This window comes from Ascaphus truei, chromosome 5, assembly GCF_040206685.1.
Source record: "Ascaphus truei isolate aAscTru1 chromosome 5, aAscTru1.hap1, whole genome shotgun sequence".
NCBI classification, from domain to species: Eukaryota; Metazoa; Chordata; class Amphibia; order Anura; family Ascaphidae; genus Ascaphus; species Ascaphus truei.
The window spans coordinates 90667331-90687165 of record NC_134487.1 but is presented as its reverse complement, the minus strand read 5'-3'; the positions used below and the strand labels follow the sequence as shown (position 1 = coordinate 90687165).

Below are 19835 nucleotides of genomic sequence, written 5' to 3'. Positions count from 1 at the left end.
AATCCACCTTCAGCTCATTTTCCTCTGTGAACAAGGAGGTGTTTTCTGTGCTCTGCTCATCCTTTCACCCTACCACATGCCCCATTGGGTCTGTCCCGCACATCTTCTTTTCTCACTCTCTGCCACACTAAGCCCCTCCCTAACTCACCTTTTTAACCTTTATCTCAGCCCTGCACATTCCCATCTTCTTTTCAACTTGCACTCTTCACATCCATCTAAAGAAACTTGATCTTGATCCAGCTTCTCTCGAACTACAACCCTATCTCCCTTCTGCCTTCGTCTCGAAACTACTTCAGCATCTTGTACACAACCTGTTGACTCACGATCTCTACACCAGCTCCCAGCTTGACCCTTTACACTCCACTGAGACAGCAATAATTAAAGTGGCCAATAACTTACCCACTGCTAAATCTAAGGGTAATTTCTTTGCTAAATATCCCGGATCTCTTACTCCTTTGGCCTCTGTGATGCAGCCCTTTCTTATTACACATAATACCTATCCAACCACTCATTCAGTGTTTCCTTCTTTTGTTTCTCCTCCTTTTTCCTCCCACTTTGTGTTGGAATCTCACAAGGCTCTGTTCTGCTCTTCTAACTTTAAGGGGCTGATTCACAAAGCAGTGATACAATCAGTGCTTTTGTGTGCGACTATGGGACCTCATGCACTAAGCTCTAAAAGAAAAAATCGCCAGGGTTTTTAAATCGTCATTTTTGACAGCATTGCTATTACGGTATGCAGAAATCCCCAAACACCAGTGAAAGCAACATTTGCAAAAATGGTGAGTAGCCGGCGACGTGAAGATCGACCCTCTGAAAAGGGATCACCCGGCGAGTTTTTTCTGCTGCAGAGAGAGAACCGCCTCTCCCTGCGCAAATCTCACCTGATTTTTTTTTAATTTACATTTTGTTACTGGTGTACGTGAGCAGGGAGTCTCCAGAGCAGAACCGTGTTGATTTCAGGTCCGGGACCCCCTGCTTCTCGAGATACAGGCCACGTTATGGGGTGCCGGTATCTCCTATGCATTTGATTCCCACGGTCATGTGACGCAGGACATTTCAATGCATAGGAGATACCGGCACCCCATAACGGGGCCTGTATCTCAGGAAGCAGGAGGTCCCCGGAACTCAAATCAATGCGGTTCTGCTCCAGAGACTCCCTGCTACAAGAGAATAGTAATAAAACCATAATAAAAAAATGTAGCACATTCATTACCATAGCGGCTATCTGCTATGGTAATGAAGCTCCGTTAATGTAATTTTTATTAATAGTTTGCAGGAGCAGGGGGTCTCCTGAGCTGAAGCGCTTTGATTTCAGCCCCAGCGACCCCCTGCTTCCTGAGTTACAGGCCCTGGTATGGGGAATTGGGTGCCAGTCTCTGCACCATTTTTACATTGTCCACGTCACGTGACCGTAGGATTTAAATAATGAATTCGATACTGGCATCCCATATCTGGGCCTATAACTTAGGAAGCAGGGGGTAAATAAAAACCATTCGACTTACCACTGCCATCATGGAGGGTGTCCTCGTCAGCATAATGCAGGACCATGTCTTCCGATGCCTGCAAGAATACATACAAAAATACAATCGAATGGCCCCTAACCTCTTAATCACCATAACGTTTAATAACCCCCATAGTAATTAAGGGGTTAACCCCTTTCACCCGCTACCCACCCATCTTTAAGGGAGGTATGTCACATCCTTCAAACCACATGGCTGTATCACAGGTATTACAGCCAATGGGATTGAAGACAATGCCATTGGTTGCTGTACCATGTGATAGGTTACATTAGTTCAAAAGGATGTGAATCATCCTTTAAAGTATTATATGGGCATGATGTACCCACTGTGCCAATCAATTGCATTTATCGCACTTAAAACCACTTATCACTGCTTTGTATATAGCCCCCTAAATCTCTTCTCTTGGTGAACTAATACATTCTTTTGGCTTTCAGTATCATGTGTTAATGACACAAATTTACCTCTCCCCCTCTATTTTGTTCTGTGTCACTAACTGTCTTTTTGCAATCTCCTCTGGATATTCCACGACCACCTTACGCTTAACATGTCCATGTAACAGGGACTTATCCCTGTTGAAGAAACTATCTCTAAAATCCAGCAGGGATCTGGTTAAGTGCAGCAGGGATTAACCAGACTTCACCTGGCCAATTAAGTCTGTAAGAAAAGCCTCCTGTTGGAAACAGGAGAGAGATTCCTTAGCTCACATTTGGGCTGACAGAAGGAGAGCAGAGAAGCCTGCACACAGACACTGTCTTGAGCACAAAGGCTGTGCCAAGATCAAGACACCCAGAGACCTATATTTCCTAGACACAGGGGACCCAAGAACCTGCCAGAGACTGACATGGAGGGCCACCTGCCTAAGGTAGTTCCTGAGACTTTGGGGTGATAGGCTTCTGCAGATAAGGCCTAGGGAAGTAGGTAAGCCCTTACATAGGGATAATAGTTTGTTATTTTGTTGTTTTTGTATGGAAAACAGGCTCAATAAAGCCAAGATATAATTTCACCCAAGTCTCCTCTGCACACATCTCTTACAGTCCAAAACAGAGCTACTTATCATTTCCCATTCCACTATCAACCCTACACTAAAACGCTCCATAACTGTCAATAATACCATAATCTCATCAACATACCAAACCTGCTGCCTTGAGGTAATCTTTGACTCTGCCCTCTCCTTCAGTCCTCACATTCAATCCCTCACTGTCCTGCCATCTCCATCTTCAAAATACCACTAGAAAATGCCCATTTCTCATGTAACTAAAATCCTAATTCCCTTATCTTGTCCTGCCTTGACTACTGCAACCTTCTTCTAGTTGCCTTCCTTTTGTTTGTCTATCCCAACATAAATCCATCTACAATGCTAGACTCATCTACTTTAATCACCGTTCCACATTGAGTGCTCGACTGTGCAAATCCCTACACTGGTTTTCCTTATCCTCTACAATAAAATTCTAAATCCTAGCTCTAACGTACAAAATTCTCAGCAAGTAGAAAAATAGAACAAAGTCCTGGATATCAGTGCATCAGGATCCTGAATCAAATAATGCAATATATAACTGCTAATAATATAAACTTGCTTGAAGAAGGACCATGAGTGCATCAATGAGTGTTCATATATAGTCACAGTTGATAGAAACTCTCAACAATGTTGTCTCCCCTTACATCTCAGTCCTCTTCTCTAAATAATCCCTTTAAATGCTTCCTCCATTCTGCCTATGAGCCTCCTCTCACTTCACCTACAAGACTTCTCTGGTGTTGCACCCTCGCTGGAATTCAGACCCTCACCCAGCTTACAGACTTTTAAAAACTCCCTGAAAACTCTCCTTTTTTTTATAACTTGTATTTTTATTGGTTTTCAAAATACGATGATAATACAGCAGATATCCATTGTAGTGTCATGAATTACCAACATTCCATACATATAACAACTGTGTACAGTATAAGAACAATAACCTAAATGGGTCAGTGGGAAGGAAGGGGAAGGATAGGGGGGTGGGGGTGGGGGGGAGTGAAGGGAGGTATGGGGGGGAGACGGCCGAGGGTCCGTTCAATCCTTCTTTTCCTGAGTCTTAGTTTCTGATACCTGGGTTGTGTATGGGTTTGTTTGCCTCTCTCTCTAATCTAAGCGTTAGTGACTGTTAGCAGTTCGGCCAATTGTGTCATCATATGAGAACGCACCTGTAACTATTAAAGCATTATTGTGGTTCTCTACCCCTGGGATATCTGTCTGGGCTAGCCAGGGTGTCCATACTTTTAGAAAATATTCGCCAGAGTAATTAACTAGACTCGTCAGCTTTTCTATCTGACATACACTGGCGACACACTTTATTCGAGCTCGGCTAGTCCCACGAATTCGGGTATACCCGGGTGTATTGAGGTTTGTGACTGTTTTCTGCCCGAGTGCATTGAGTTATTTTCCAGCAGGGATTGAAGCATTTTATTCCCGTTGGCTGCAATACTGCACAGTATATATATATATACTGCATTACAATTCATGAATTTATGCCATCTGGTAGACACGCGAAGCATTGCAGCCTATTAAATCCTAATCATTATCATTTAACAGATCAGCCGCCCATCAGCCAGGCATGAACCCAGGCTGGGAAGGCAAATGCAACGGGGCTTGTCAGAGGTGAGGAGCGGCGCATTCCAGGTATCTGCCAGGTACATACCGGGTATTTGCTCAAATAAAATGTGTCGGTGCAGTACGTACCAAATTCTATTCCGAATCTTGTGGATTGAAGGAAATTCATTCTGTTTCCATGACGCTGCGATCTCGCACCTCACGGCTGTTGCGAAATGGGCAACTAATTTGAGCTCGACTTTTGCTAGTCCTGGTATTGTTCTGTTCAATAGAAAGAGCCAGGGATTTAGTGGAATTTCGAGGTCCAAAATCCTCTGTAGCCAATCTTGACCCATAAGGGTATCAAATGAGGGCAAGACCACAGCATGTGTAACAGATCTGCTGACTCTCCACATTGTCGCGGGCACAACGGGGAGCAACCTTGGATATATTTTGATAGTTTTAGCGGGGTATGATACCACCTCATCAGGATCTTATATACGTTCTCCTTTAATGTTGTACAAATCGAACGTTTAGAGGCTGCTGTCACCATCTGTGTCCATTCGTCTATATCTAGCCTCTCGCCGAGGTCTTTTTCCCAATTCAACATATACCTTAATTTGTGTGTTACTTTTACAGTAGAAAAGACCACCTCCCTATACATTTTCACAGTGAGTCCCTTCGTTATCGTCTCTATAAGACAGAGCCTTTCGAATGTTGTCAATGGGGTGTGTGGATTGAGTTTATTATAGAAAGCTCTGATATGGGGATATCTATACAGTTCCGATTGTGGGATATTCTTGTCTGACTTAATTTGTGCAAATGACTTAATTTTGTTATTTCCCTCCAGATCTCTAAGTCACACTATACCATTTCGTTTCCATATTGAGAAGTTTGCTCTATCCAAGCCAGGAGCAAAAGTTTGGTCATCCCAAAGCGGCTCTCCTTTTTAAGGAAGCCTATCTGACATCCACCTAAAATACCCACCTCATAACCCAATTGGGACCACATGTGTGGCTGGATAAAACTACCATACCCCAAAACCTGAATAAGACCGCTCCACATTGACTGCTCCACTATGCCAATCCTTACACTGGCTTCCCATATCCTCTAGAATAAAATGTAAAATCCTAGCAACGATGCTGCTCCCCTTACAACTAAGCCCTCATCTCCAAATACTCCCCTAAACGCCCACTTCCGTCTGACCCATGAGCTCCATCTCTCCTCCTCCCCTATTATCTCCTCTCACTCCCACCTACAAGGCTTCTCCCATGCTGCACTTGTCTCCGGAATGTCCTACCATGTACCATCAGACTCTCCCCCACCTTTCAGATTTTAAAAGCTCCCTGAAAACTCACCTTTTTAAGGAAGCCTATCTGGCATTCACCTAAAATATCCACCCCCTAATCCAATTGAGACCAACTGTGCAGCTGGAACAAACTCAATGCTAACTTACACCCCCTATCATCCACACCCCCAAATCTTAACAGGACCAGATGCACGGTTGGGCAAAACTCCACCCTGAGTCATACTCGGTTCCAAAATGAGCAGCCACTTTGTTTCAACTTTGCCCCTTCCTCCCTCTAGATTGTAAGCTCTCACGAGCATGGCCCTCATTACCTCTTGTATTTGTTTGTGCTTGCTTGTCCTTATTTGGTGTGCCATTCTGTTAATATAATGTATATCATTCTGTTCTCCCATTGTACCACACTGCAGAACATGTTGGCACTGTAAAAAAAAACCAACAATAATAATATACAAACAATGGACAAAACAAAAACAACAATTCACCTACAATTTTGAGGACAGACCAAAGCTACTGTATCTATCTTATTTTACCACCAAAATAAATTACATAAAGGCTTTTGTTCGTGATCCAAAAGTGAAAACCCTAAATATGAAAATACTTATATTTGCCTGATTTGTTTATCAAAGGTGTCAATCGGCAACCGTTAACTTATTTTACATATCACTGCCCTAAGTTTACTTTTGGCCCACAAGGTACTGCCCCTTTAAATTATTCCACTTGTTGGTAACTATTATAAGAATTCGACTTTAATTAATTATTGAGACTACTGCAGCCAATGGCAAAATATGTATTACTTCTCTTGGGCATCTCCTTACACACATGAAAAAGAGACCTTCGAGTTTTTGAAAGTTCTGTACACTACAATTTAATCTGCGAAGAACACTCTAGTTACTCTATTTATAGGTATCAAAACATATAACAAATCTGGGCATCTCAAATAAAGAAATATGAACTTCAGGTCTTGTAGTGAACAACCTAAGAAATGAATTATTTACAGAATCTATTCTGTTCTCAGACTAGCAACTTATAGACAAAGCTTAAGGAGTTTATTGTTGATAGCCATGTTTAGGCTAGGGAGCTGAACTCTACTGTCTGCTCTGCTGGGTTATTCATGAGACTGTGATAGTGCCGATCGGGTCCGTATAGCAAAAAATTCCCATTGATATCGATTGGAGTTTCCAGGTGATAGTCATATCACAGTTTAATGAATATCCCCCTTTATATCTAAATTTTGATCAATTCCAAAGTTTGGATAAACAAAAATCTGATATCTAATTCTCCATTGGGGCTCCTGGAATTTAAGCAAATGTGACAATCAGTCCATCTTAATAGCGGTTAATGATTTAGGGTCGGATTCAATATTCTCAGAAGTAGACGATTGCACTGCGATTGGCCGAAAAAATGCTACTCAAGACAATAGAAGTTTTTGGACAACCGCAACTTCAGAGAATATTATATCAGGCCCTTAGTGTTTTACATTTCTAGATACAGACAGACTTCCACTGAGCCACCTGTGCTGAAGCAGGGATAGCCTGGAAACCTGACCGGTTGCTGGCCCTTGAGGACTGCAGTTTGCTACCCCTGCCTTAATGGGTTAAAAGCTGGCCATTTATCAACTTCCTTCCCCTCTCCTTCTATACCCCTTGTGATTAACTAATCGATACAGGAATGCAATGGCTAAACTAATGTGATGCTAAAGTACAGTACAGATATGGAAAAGATCGGGGTGATAGCAACTTTTATTATCACACCCCCATCCCCCCCTAGAAAATGCATACTATTTGTTTTTGCCTTACAGTACGGGCAAATAACTGTACTGAAGAAGCAGGTGTTTAAAATATTTGTTTACATTTTTTTTTACCAAAGCAAATGTAGTGAGTCTATCTCCCTTAAAGCCAATACACTCTGAAATTGCATAGGTATGTTTATTTGACTTCCTGGATATGAACATTGGCAGCAAAATATATAGCAGTCAAAATCTATGTTAATGAAAATAAAATTTTAATTAAAAAAAATGTGTTCTGCTATTTTGTTTGAACCTTGCAACAGCTGAAACAAATAGTGAATTGTTTTTTTCCCCATGTATTTCTCTCAGTCCCAAACCAATGACCACATGAACGAATGACTTGTATGAGTCCCTGTGCATGAGCTATGACAGCCTTCCATTCATACAGTACAAATCCGACAACAGGCAAAACATGCACTGCATATACCAGAAAAGAAGGTTTGTAGTCTTCTTAAAAACTCTTAGTGCAAATGTGTCTGTGAAACACTGATATTTACCAAGATGTATAGAAATGGTCTGTATAACATATACCTTACATACACATATACACACTACATGTAAAAAAGAACTTCACAGTGATTCATATAAACGGGGATTCACATTTCTATTTTCTTTTGGCTTCTTACATTATAGATTCAGCCCCTTCATTCAATGCATAGCAAGCTCTTAGGCCTAGATCCACAAAAGGGTGCCAAGTTTTAGCACTCGATTATCCCCATTGAGTAAAGGCGTGCCAAAGCTTTAATCTTGCTATACCACCTATACTAATATATTATATTTATCTTATTAGTCATGTATAGAAAGGTAGTGCAGTAGACACATAATAACCAATATATGTACATGGCTATTTAAATATATTTTAAATAAATAGAAGGAATCAGAGCTTTGTAAATTAGAAGAGTGCTCTAGCATTCAAATGATCATCTTTACAACTCAGACACTGTATAAAAGATTTCTTTACTATAAACATTTTATCTTGCTTATAATAGCATTGGATATCAATGATTCCTTCTACTTTTATATACGCTGTCGTTTTAACCTCTGGAGCGCTGGGAACCCTTCAAACACTTGAGATGCTGATAATGAACAAGGTCAGCTGTTGTTGTCACACTTATTCTCTCTCTCTCTCGCTGCTAAATGAAATAATGCTCGTATTGTAAAATGTCCTTATTCATCAGCATTTCTACATCTAACGGATGTTGAAAATAATATAGTTTTTAATACTATTCTATCCAGCGGGGAAGGGGTTAACACACATTTCTCCAACCCCCATACTCTAATAGTCTCCCCTGCGTGTGAGTCCTTGCTGGCCAGGCTCAGTGCATCATGAAATGATCCTGCTAACTGCTGTGTGCAGAGCTTGCGTGTCTGTTGCTTTTGTGCCTGAAAATCAAGGAACAGCGCCACTTGCTGCAGAGATCTCAGCCCAGACTGGTGTGAGGATGGCTTCTTGCTTCCAGGCTCTGGCACCGTGAGGATCTGATCTGCAAGCCGAGTCCCCTGAGGGCCAGAGGGAAGCACAGAGGGAAAGGAAGGAGCACCAGCAGACAAGCTGAGTGTCAAAGAGGAAACACACTGAGATCCCCATCCTGGTTCAACACTTTGCCTCTCACTAGGTGAATAGGATGAGCTGCTTAGCCTCTCCTTTCTGTAAAACCATTTCCATAGTAACCTGGTAGAGGGGTTGCACTTGACAAACCTGAGGATTAACAGCACCTGGAATGGCATCTGTCAGGTAACCAAAACCATTCTCCTTGCTTCTTGTTTTTAAAGCTTGAATATGTGGTGACTGCTTGTGCTTGTACAGATTGCATCTGACGGCAGGTGTCTGCTAAGGAGATTTTTCTGGTTGTTTTCTTTGGTTTTGTAAGAATATCCGCTGTGATGTTGGGGCTTGGATGCCAATGTGCCAGGCAAACGCAGAACAACTAGAGTAGTTGGATGGATAACATGGGATGGGGAGGTTTGGAGCTTAACACTTCCATGACTAGTACGGCAGAAAATATGTGCCGCAGATGTTGATTCTCCTAGCAATGCAATGGTTACTAGTGTTGTTCCCTTTGAAAGTACTGGGTGTGTGATGCTGTGTATTACTGTGTGGTCAGTGTGTGAACCGTGTTGTCCTCATGCATCTATGAGTGTCATGCTTCTGGTGGCATTCTAGCACTGTCATGTATCTTCCAGTGGGATCCAGCATGCTACCCTTTTAGCTGCTGATTACTAAGCATGTGATGCTATGTCAGTTTGTGTCTGAGATCACAGGCACATGCTGAATGTGTGGACAGGAGGTTCCTTACACCTATGTTTCTATATTTATTTAGACTTTTTGTACTATCACTGTTTTATTTCTATATTCATGTTGCTATTAGTGAATATACTCTCTCAGTAATTAATAATACATGCACATTGAATTCGTTTTAAGGCATTCGCTGGAAAAATAAAAATGCCTTGCAGGTAAATGCACAGTAATTCATTGGCAATTATTGGTACATTTTGAAATGTTTGTTCTAAAATACTTATACTGGTACCTTATGTGTTTAAAACACTTCTATCATTTGGTGAATGTCATTGCATGTGTTTTAATCAAGATGCCTTGGTATCTTTTCTATCCTGCTTTACACCCCGTTGCCTTTTTGAGATTCAGCATTACAAAAAAACCATTGTTAAGAATGGTTCCTCCTCCCCATCAAAATCAGAAGCAACAAAGGGAATTTACAAGGGAACACTGCCTTTGGGTACAGTTTTACTGCGATCCTATGGTTACAAGGTTTTACATTGAGAATGGAATAGTAAAAATCATATTTGTATGTGTTATGGAAAACTGGAAAATTTACATATTTATAAAAACAGCATGTGTATTTAACACAAACTCATTGACTTCTAAAAGATATCTGTGTAGCGTTCTAGATACCAAAGGAAGACGTAATGTTAAACAATTTTCTGTAAATGCAAGTTTCAAGGGTATGTTCTTGTTGTTTAGTTGGAGTCCTATGGGACACATTTGGGGAGGTGAACAAAGGTAAAAATTTAAACAAAGTACAGTACCATTACAATGTAACAAAATACAACCACAATGAGGCCTGTGGTTATTTTGCCTTTACTATAAGCCTCTGTATGTCTTCAAATAAAACATTAAGTACATTTATATTAAACTTAGTAAAAGGCTTATACAAACTAGTGGAGTTATAGTGAATGCAATTGGCATTAGAGGCCATTTTATGTATCACTGGCTCCCATTTAGGAGTCAGTCAGTGACTCAAATCTCAGCCAATTCTGCTCTATCATTATATATTACTATGACCAAGCATATTACTTTGCACTACGTTTTAAATTATTCATTTAATTTGTTTTCAGCGAGTGTTGGAAGCTCATTATTTCTCACTGCAAACACAGTAAGTACTAGTGAACCTAAGGTGAACCTTGGCCTTTTTACCCTTTCATTTAACTTCCAATAATTCTTTAGGGTCATAGTTTACACATCTTGCTTTTTATAGTGGGATCAAATGATCTCATTGCATATTAAAAGAAGACAGTCACTCTTAAATAAGTCATTGTGAAAGTTGATACACACGAAGTCTGAGGTTTTTGTAATGTTTTCATGTAAAAACTATAATTTGTCACTTTTTTGTTTTTCAGTATTTTGTTTTATACAAATTAGTGTATGACAGCAAATCGGTGGTAAATAACACTCTGCTATCTTAGATTAGATTGTAAGCTCTGCTGGGCAGTGGCCTCTTTTCCTATTATCTCAGTTTGTCCTAAGTTATATGTACTCTTTTTGTTATACAATATTATTGATGTCAATCTCACCACCTCGTGCCCTCATTCCTGGTCCATGATACTCTGAGTCCTCCAGTGAGTGGCGTGAATGACGTCTTATTGTGGCGTCATTGACATCATCACATGGTCCACATTCTGGTGATGTTACTTCACAATATAGCTTTGCAGAGCACGCAGCATATTTGAGTCCTAAACACCATCACTTGATCATTTAGATATCATCCCACTATCCACTGAGTGATGTTACTTGAAGTGAATGTATAAACGAGTTACCATGGAAACAAGTGTAAGAAGAAAAGAGTATATACAAGAAACATTCAAAACAGACAATTATAATTAAACATATATGAAATTATCATGAAGCCTACAAATACCACCTTTTAGGGTAACCATCTGTGATCAATAACAGGAGCTGCGTAGACTCCTTTACACTAATAAATATTATTTAAAGCAGCATTGATCCCCAGAAGCCTATACGAGTTTACCTCATGTAATAATTGTAGAAATGGGAAAACGGCGAACCTTGCAAAATGTGGCGTTTTTTTTAGAGAAGTAAGAAATCTCCACAGCCTGAAAAATGGAAAGAGAGTCACATACAGGCATACCCCGCTTTAAGTACACTCACTTTAAGTACACTCGCGAGTAAGTACATGTCGCCCAATAGGCAAATGGCAGCTCACGCATGCGCCTGTCAGCACGTCCTGAACAGCAATACCGGCTCCCTACCTGCACCAAAGCTGTGCGCAAGCGGGGAGACTATAGAGCCTGTTACAAATGTGTTATTTACATCAGTTATGCACGTATATTACTATTGCAGTACAGTACATGCATGAATAGGTGAAAAAAAGGTAGTGCTTCACTTTAAGTGCATTTTCGCTTTACATACATGCTCCGGTCCCATTACGTATGTTAATGCGGGGTATGCCTGTATACCTGAAATATAGAGAGAGGAGGCGGCAGAGAGACAGGTGTGTAGAAGGAAAGAGAGAGAGAGAGAGAGAGAGAGATACCTGGGAAATAAGCTAATTTCAATGATTTAAATATATATATTACTTATTCAAATTAGCTTATTTTGCACGTATCTCAGGTGTGTTCACACATTTTTCCACGTGATAAATAGATAAGTGTTTTGGGAGGTAGTCAATGGGTACTCTCCTAAAAAGGACACTCTCATTATCTCTCTCGCAAAAAGCACATTTATGGGATATATGCTTCTCTGGTAAAATTTGATAATTGTATCTGAAATTTTGTATTTTCCTTTGACTTATAATTTTTACTCAAGCGTTTTGGGCTAAACAGTTCCATTGAACTTTTTTGGTGAATTTACAAACGCTTTCGATAAGTGAAGAGGATTTTGAAAAGTTTGCGCATATTTAAATGTTAGTATCGTTCCCACTGAATATTTGTTATGTTTTTATTGTTAACAACCAGGTTTTTCCTAATCCTTAGCTTCTGAGGTAGTCATGCTAATGTTTACACTCCAGTGGGGTCTGGGGAGAGCTACATTTTAGGACACTCCATAGTTCAGACGCTTATATAGGCTGAATAAAGAATCTGATTCTAAAACTAAAAACATAATTGGAAAAGGTAAGAAGAGATATCTTAAAGTAAGTTAAAAAAAAACATGATGTGAAATGGCGATCATTGTGGATAGCAGCTTTAAAGGTACAAAGGAAATAATATATAATATAAAACATATAATCCTTTATAAATAATATAAAAACTAAGAAAAAAACATAGGAGACCACTATTAATTGTAAAATATTTGGGAATAGAGCATTGAAAAACATCAAACATATAAATGCAAAGACCAATTAGGATTACGGTAGAGAAGGAAAAATACCAAGGGTTATTATTATTAAGGAAGTAAGTGCGCTAATTACACACATTATAGTTACGCATCAGGTAGAGCATAGCCTCTCAGCAGGGACCCCCAAATTTGTACATGCAGGGTCTGTAAAGGTAAGTAAACATTATCTTGACAGAAGGAAGCACCTAAGATTTTCTGATAGAATGAATCCATGTACATCTCAGAAAGGACAACATCATTCTATTATCCTCTACTAATTTAATCAGTTTTGGTGTGACTGTACATGGTATATTGTCTTCAGTCAAATCAGAAATCTGAGCTGATCATTGTATTTGTAGTGTTATTTTTTTTGTTTGTTTTTTTAAACAGAATCTAAACTGAAAAGTCTTTGGAGCTGAGTTGTGTTATGTTCTTCAAAATTTCCTTTTCCTGAGCTGAATTCTTACCAAACGCAAACAGCAGAGCCACTGGGTCAGCCTCATTCCAGTCATCAAAAAAAAAGGTTGCAACATTGTTTGGACATACAGTAAAGATGTAGCAGATGGTATTGCCCTCGATAACATGAAATACCGTATGAAAAATAAGGCACACGTGCGTTAAGAAGATAAAGCGCATGTTACTATTGCTTTCAATAGCGCATGTGTTAATGTGGTAGACATGCGATAATATCTGCTACATGTGATATATGTAATTAATTGCCCTTGTAATCTAAGATATGTGGGGAAAACCATCAGACCCCTAAAAGTCAGAATTGGTGAACACATCAATGGGATTAAGAATGCACAAAGCAATCTTGATAAAGGGAAAAAGATTCATAATCTATCCCAGCATTTTTTAACCCATCACCAAGGTAAAAGCAATGGATTACATTTTAGGGGGATTGAAATAGTGTTAAGAGACCCTAGGAGGGGAGATCGAGATCTCAAACTCTTACAGAGAGAGCAGTTTTGGATCTTTACTCTGGGGAGTAAAGCACCAGGTGGGCTGAACGAGTTTGTAGAACTGACCCCTTTTCTTAAGTAAGAGATTAGCTCCCCTCATCTGAGTGCCTATACACAGTGGTCGACAAATCACCAAAAAATCTACTCGCCGAACAAAAAAATCTTCTCGCCACCTAGTACCACATATGTGCTGCTTGGGCCAATAGGAGCTCGCCATGATGTTAAATCCACTCGCCCGGGGCGTGCAGATGTATAGGTTTGTCGACCACTGCCTATACATATATATAAATATATATATATATTCAAGTTTGTACAATTATTCCCTTTACTGCCCTCTTTCCCCCTCTTTTTTTAGAATCTATATATATATATATTTTTTTTAGAATCTATATTTTCTAATACTTATCCTAATCTCTGAGTGATGTTTTATATATATATATATATTTTTAATGTATTGCCACTATGTATTTTGTATGTCATGTCATTTTTTGATTTGTACAACTTTATGTAGTCAACATATGCACCATTTATCAATACCATTAATTGTTTAGATGGTAATATATATAACATTCTGTCAATATTTATTATGTCGGGTTTTTTCAAAATCTCTGTAGTGTTTCATTATACATATATATATATATATATATATATATATATATATATATATATATATATATATATATATATATATATATATATAAATTTATTCAATATTCATATATATGTAACGGGTTTCCCCCCCCGCAATCGCAGATACAGAGTGGGGGTGCAGGGAACATACCGTGTTACTCGGTGTTGGTGCATTACCTATTGGCTCACAGGAGGGCTGAGCTTCCGCCTGGTGAATCTGGGACAATTATACCAGGGGTACTTACTTACAACGATGCAGCGCCTCCAGCTGCGATGGCTCCCACCAGAGGGGGAGTGGTTCCTCGCAGGACAAACACAATAATCACATAGACAGCATGTATATTAACCATAACCTTTTACTAACATGCAAGACAACCAGATCATATCATAATAACCTGTGTCCCTCTCACGAGGAGACACTAACCGCGACGTCTCTAAGGACGCTTCCCCAACACCAGGTGATCCCACCCAGTGTCCAAAGAACCCCACCCAATGTCCCGCACTCTTGCAGAGAGAGTCAATGGGTGACTGCGCAGTCACTATTTACGCTAAGGGCCCGGTGGTGCACTTATGACTGTAGGTACCTGCCGAGCACTCCGGTGCTCGGTCAGCAACACACTTCACAAAGGATCAGTCGGGCGATGACTCCTTCGGATCCTCCAACCGAACTCCTGGCACGCGGACCGCCAGGGCGGTCACACTCTGGAATAGTCTCTGTGGACCCCAACGTGGGTCTGAACCGCTTCACAGGAACAGCAGCAGCCGCTGTGTCCCTATCTAATCTAAGTGGCACGCGCTATACTATAGGCCGTCCCTATAGCACAGCAACCTGCAATGGCTTTAGGGGAAGCTCCTAGGGGCCTACAGGGGTTAATAGCCTGCCCCACTCCCTTAACTCTTCCCAGCCCTGACTGTTACTAAACTAATCCCAGCGCCTGCAGCAACAAGATGTGGCCCACTGGAGGTGTGCAGCCAACGTGCTACACAACAAGGTGCCTGCCTATCAGACCTCACAGCACTGACCGCTGTGACCCTGACAAGGCAGCACTACACTAAGGGCAGCGTCCCTATCTTGGGCCTCCCTCAGCACTTACCCACTAATCTAGTGGGGAGTTGGGGCCTACCTGGGGTGTGGGTACCTATATGGGTGCAGGAGCTGCACTCGCTCCCTGCACCCTTCCTTCCCTCACAGCTCCCTGACTCCAACTCACTTACTGATAACTATCAGCGCATGCAGCAACACCCTGCAACTTAACACTAAGTCCGTTGCTGCCTTTCTTCCCTTCTGTTCCCCAGCTCCCACTAATGCAAGTGACAGGGTCCCTAACCTGAGGGCTTTCCCTGGCAACACTCACTTTACTGGGGAGCTGAGCTATCTCGGGCTCTGGGGATACTGGCCTAGTACAGGGAGTCCCTGACTCCTATACCCTACCTCCTTCCCTGGGCTGCTCCGGTCTCTGACTGACTAGCGTGCTCCAACTCACAAAAACCCTGTCTGCACACAACATTGTTGCAACTCTGCAGCATGAGAATCTGCCAGCTCTATTGGCTTCAATGCTGCCTGTGACAAGGGTGAAAGTGCAGTCCCCAGAGGCTGCTGGGAATTGTAGTCCTTGGCAAAGCTCTTTTCTATGGGGACCGCGTGCGCGATCTTTACTGCGCATGGGCGAAGCTCGCACCACAACCAAGAGGGCGGTGCCCGCCGGGAGAAGTCGCCGTCCCCTTCCCCCACTGCCACAGGGGTAAGGCAGGGGGGCAAAAGGAAGATCAGGGGAACTGGGGGTGACCTTCTTACACTCTCCCCCTGGTGAAAAATCCAACGTCCCCGCTTGGGGAACGACGTCACTCGGCACAATTTTTATATAATCAAAATGCAGTGCATAGAAAATACAACTTATCCTTTCGACTTTACACAACAGGGTACATGGCAATTCACATACTATACCCGAGACTAGCTGAGACCATTTGTGGGGTGCCCCTAACTGATCATGTGGGGGTACCTCACTTTTGCGTCCGTGAGCCTCCCCCAGAAAAACCTCTTGGAGAGTACGCTCTAGGGTAACAGTCACCGGTTCCGTACTACTTCCTCCCCCTGGTGGAAGGAATAGCACAATGTCCTTTAACCTGGCCTTTACCCGGCCATCCGCGGCATGGATGCGGTAGGCCAGGAGGCCAAGACCTTTCCCGCGGTCCACTACCTGGCGAATGGAGCGCTCCTTTTTGGGCTTAAAGGAGGCCAGTCTCCCTGAATCTTTCTCTACACAGTCCTTGTCCCTACGAACTTGCGAGGCTTCCACTGGGAAGCGAGAAATGGATAACGTCTCTTTTCTCAAAGTCTCTATTTCACCTGGCAAGGGGTAATGTGTAGATACCTTACCCCTGCGGTGATTCTCGGTGGCCAACAGGTCCTCGGGGACGCTGTCAGTTCCCACCTCGGCTGTCTTGGGACCTGCCCACAACACTTCTGGGACAGTCCACTCACTGACTTGAAACTCGGGAGCGTTGGATCCCAGTCCTGGGACCATTTGGGTCGGAGCACACAGGCTCTCCCCTAGATCAGGAACCGTAACTCTGGCCCTTTTCACGGCCACCTCCATCGGAGCCTGCGGGGAGCAAGGAGGTTCCTTACCACTCTGCTGGCTTGCAATGGGTTTCTCTTCTTCTGGAATACTGTCCGGTACCATCTGCGCTTCACTGGACACCACGATGGGACTGACTGTTCTCTTCACTTGGACGATAGGCGATAGGTACTGGCCCACTCGCACAACTGGACAGCTATCTTCTAAGGAGGACACCTCCACCAGGACGCGATGCAGAAGGGAGCCATTCGCCCGGGTGACCAGACGTAAGGAGCTATCGTGCTCCGCGATCACCTGGAGGCTCACCCCCAACACCCCTGGGGCAGTCGACTCACCCTGGTCTTCGTTAGGTACGGGTCCCAAGCCTAGGACCGATGGTACCATCGTAGTAGGTCGGACTGACCCTTGTAGGGCACACGGGCCCACAGCAGGGTCCGCAACATCTGGATACACCTCCTCTAGGGCACACGGGCCCACAGCAGGCTCTGTATCCGCCGAGATAGTTGGTTTGTTGATTTCACTAGAGTGGTCCGCCGGCCGGCGCATCACCACAAGTGATTGGTCGCTGGACTCACTAAAAGAAGGTGGGGGTATATACACCTTACCCTGTGATTCCTCTGTCTCCTCTGTATCACTGCTGGGGTGGGTCGCCGGTAGGCGCATCGCCACCGATGGGACTTCAACCTCTTTACCTGCGGATATCACGATAGGATCCTCCGCCAATGAGTCACCGGGGTCTTCTGCGATACAGCCAGTGGTTGTTGGTACAAAGCTGGCGTGCCCCGGTACCTCCATTGCGGTCGCGCTCTTCTCCGCCAATGGTTCGCTTGGCTCCTTAGCGGGCTGGGCAGGAGGTTCCTGCTCTACCACTAGGACATCCCCTTTGAGAGGATCTGGAACTGGTTCTGCAACATGGTTTTGGACACACGGGTCCACTGAGGCCTCTGGAATTAGGACAGACTGATTAGCAGTGTCACTCACTTTTGCAGAGGGGTCAGGCTTCCCCACTTCTTCCTCAACTGGCTCCGTAGCCTGGGGTGTAATAGGCTTCAAGAACCGCACACCGCAGCATTCACATTCGGGCTCCCACGCCAGTGCACCTCTATGACAGTCACAGGTGGGACTAAAGCACTGTACACCCGGTTCTCCGCCTACCTCAGTCGTCTTGAAGTCTAGCGGTAACTGGGACATGTCGGCTCCCTCGTCATAGGCTTCTTGCAGGCAGGGGCACATTAACATAAGGCCATCTATTCCTGGCGCTCGCCAGGCCACATACACATTGGGGTGTATGTCCTGACAGTCTCTCTCATCCTCATACCTCATCTCATCCTCAGAGAAGAAAGAGTCTATTACTGCCTCAACATATGGTTGCAAATCCCAGGGCTTGCTCCCCCTGGTGAAATGTGAAGGAAGGGTGAGTCATACAAGGGAGGGGCTCTGGCTCTGAGCGGAGTCACTCACATCACAGGGGAGGGACTCTGATTTTCGCGCCAAACCCGGACAGATTGTTGCAATACTTTCCTGTGCAGACTGGCAGTCAGTAGCACGTGCGCTCTCCTGTTTTGGCGGGAGACGCCATTTTCCTGGGTCTGCGTAGACTAGGGGGTACCCCTCAGACGGGCCCCCGGGCATAAACAGTGCGGACGGTGCCTCTGCCAGGCATATATCCTTAGTGGGGATTGCCACAAAAAGTATAGTTTTCCATGTGGATGTGGAATCCTGTTCTTCATCTAAGACACATGCATACGGCCACCCAGGAATTCTACGCATATAGGACTGGACCCCAACCGCGGGTATAGTTGTGGGAAGGCCTCCTACCGCCACCACCTCACCAGGTTCCATATACTGCCTCAAAGCCCCGGCAAGGACCTCGTGTCCGGACTTTACAAACATTGTGACAAAAATAGGAATTGGACAATTTGGGAAAAAAATGGAACAGGGCACCCCAGGTCTCTCTCAGCAGCGCCTCCAAATGTAACGGGTTTTCCCCCCCCCCCAATCGCAGATACAGAGTGAGGGTGCAGGGAACATACCATGTTACTCGGTGTTGGTGCTATACCTGTTGGCTCACAGGAGGGCTGAGCTTCCGCCTGGTGAATCTGGGACAATTATACTAGGGGTACTTACTTACAACGATGCAGCGCCTCCACCTGCGATGGCTCCCACCAGAGGGGGAGTGGTTCCTCGCAGGACAAACACAATAATCACATAGACAGCATGTATATTAACCATAACCTTTTACTAACATGCAAGACAACCAGATCATATCATAATAACCTGTGTCCCTCTCACGAGGAGACACTAACCGCGACGTCTCTAAGGACGCTTCCCCAACACCAGGTGATCCCACCCAGTGTCCAAAGAACCCCCCCCCAATGTCCCGCATTCTTGCAGAGAGAGTCAATGGGTGACTGCGCAGTCACTATTTACGCTAAGGGCCCGGTGGTGCACTTATGACTGTAGGTACCTGCCGAGCACTCCGGTGCTCGGGTCAGCAACACACTTCACAAAGGATCAGTCGGGCGATGACTCCTTCGGATCCTCAACCGAACTCCTGGCACGCGGACCGCCAGGGCGGTCCCACTCTGGAATAGTCTCTGTGGACCCCAACGTGGGTCCGAACCGCTTCACAGGAACAGCAGCAGCCACTGTGTCCCTATCTAATCTAAGTGGCACGCGCTATACTATAGGCCGTCCCTATAGCACAGCAACCTGCAATGGCTTTAGGGGAAGCTCCTAGGGGCCTACAGGTGTTAATAGCCTGCCCCACTCCCCTAACTCTTCCCAGCCCTGACTGTTACTAAACTAATCCTAGCGCCTGCAGCAACAAGCTGTGGCCCACTGGAGGTGTGCAGCCAATGTGCTACACAACAAGGTGCCTGCCTGTCAGACCTCACAGCACTGACCGCCGTGACCCTGA

The 19835-nt window shown here is 43.7% G+C and overlaps 1 protein-coding gene across 1 annotated transcript in view; it reads left to right on the top strand.

Moving 5' to 3' along the window:
* The first annotated feature begins 8526 nt into the window (after positions 1-8526).
* Positions 8527-19835, top strand: part of NAV3 (neuron navigator 3) — an 879638-nt gene continuing 868329 nt past the window's right edge. The window contains exon 1 of the mRNA XM_075600199.1: positions 8527-8910. The gene's annotated coding sequence lies outside the window, so the exon portion shown is untranslated. The remainder of the gene's footprint in view (positions 8911-19835) is intronic.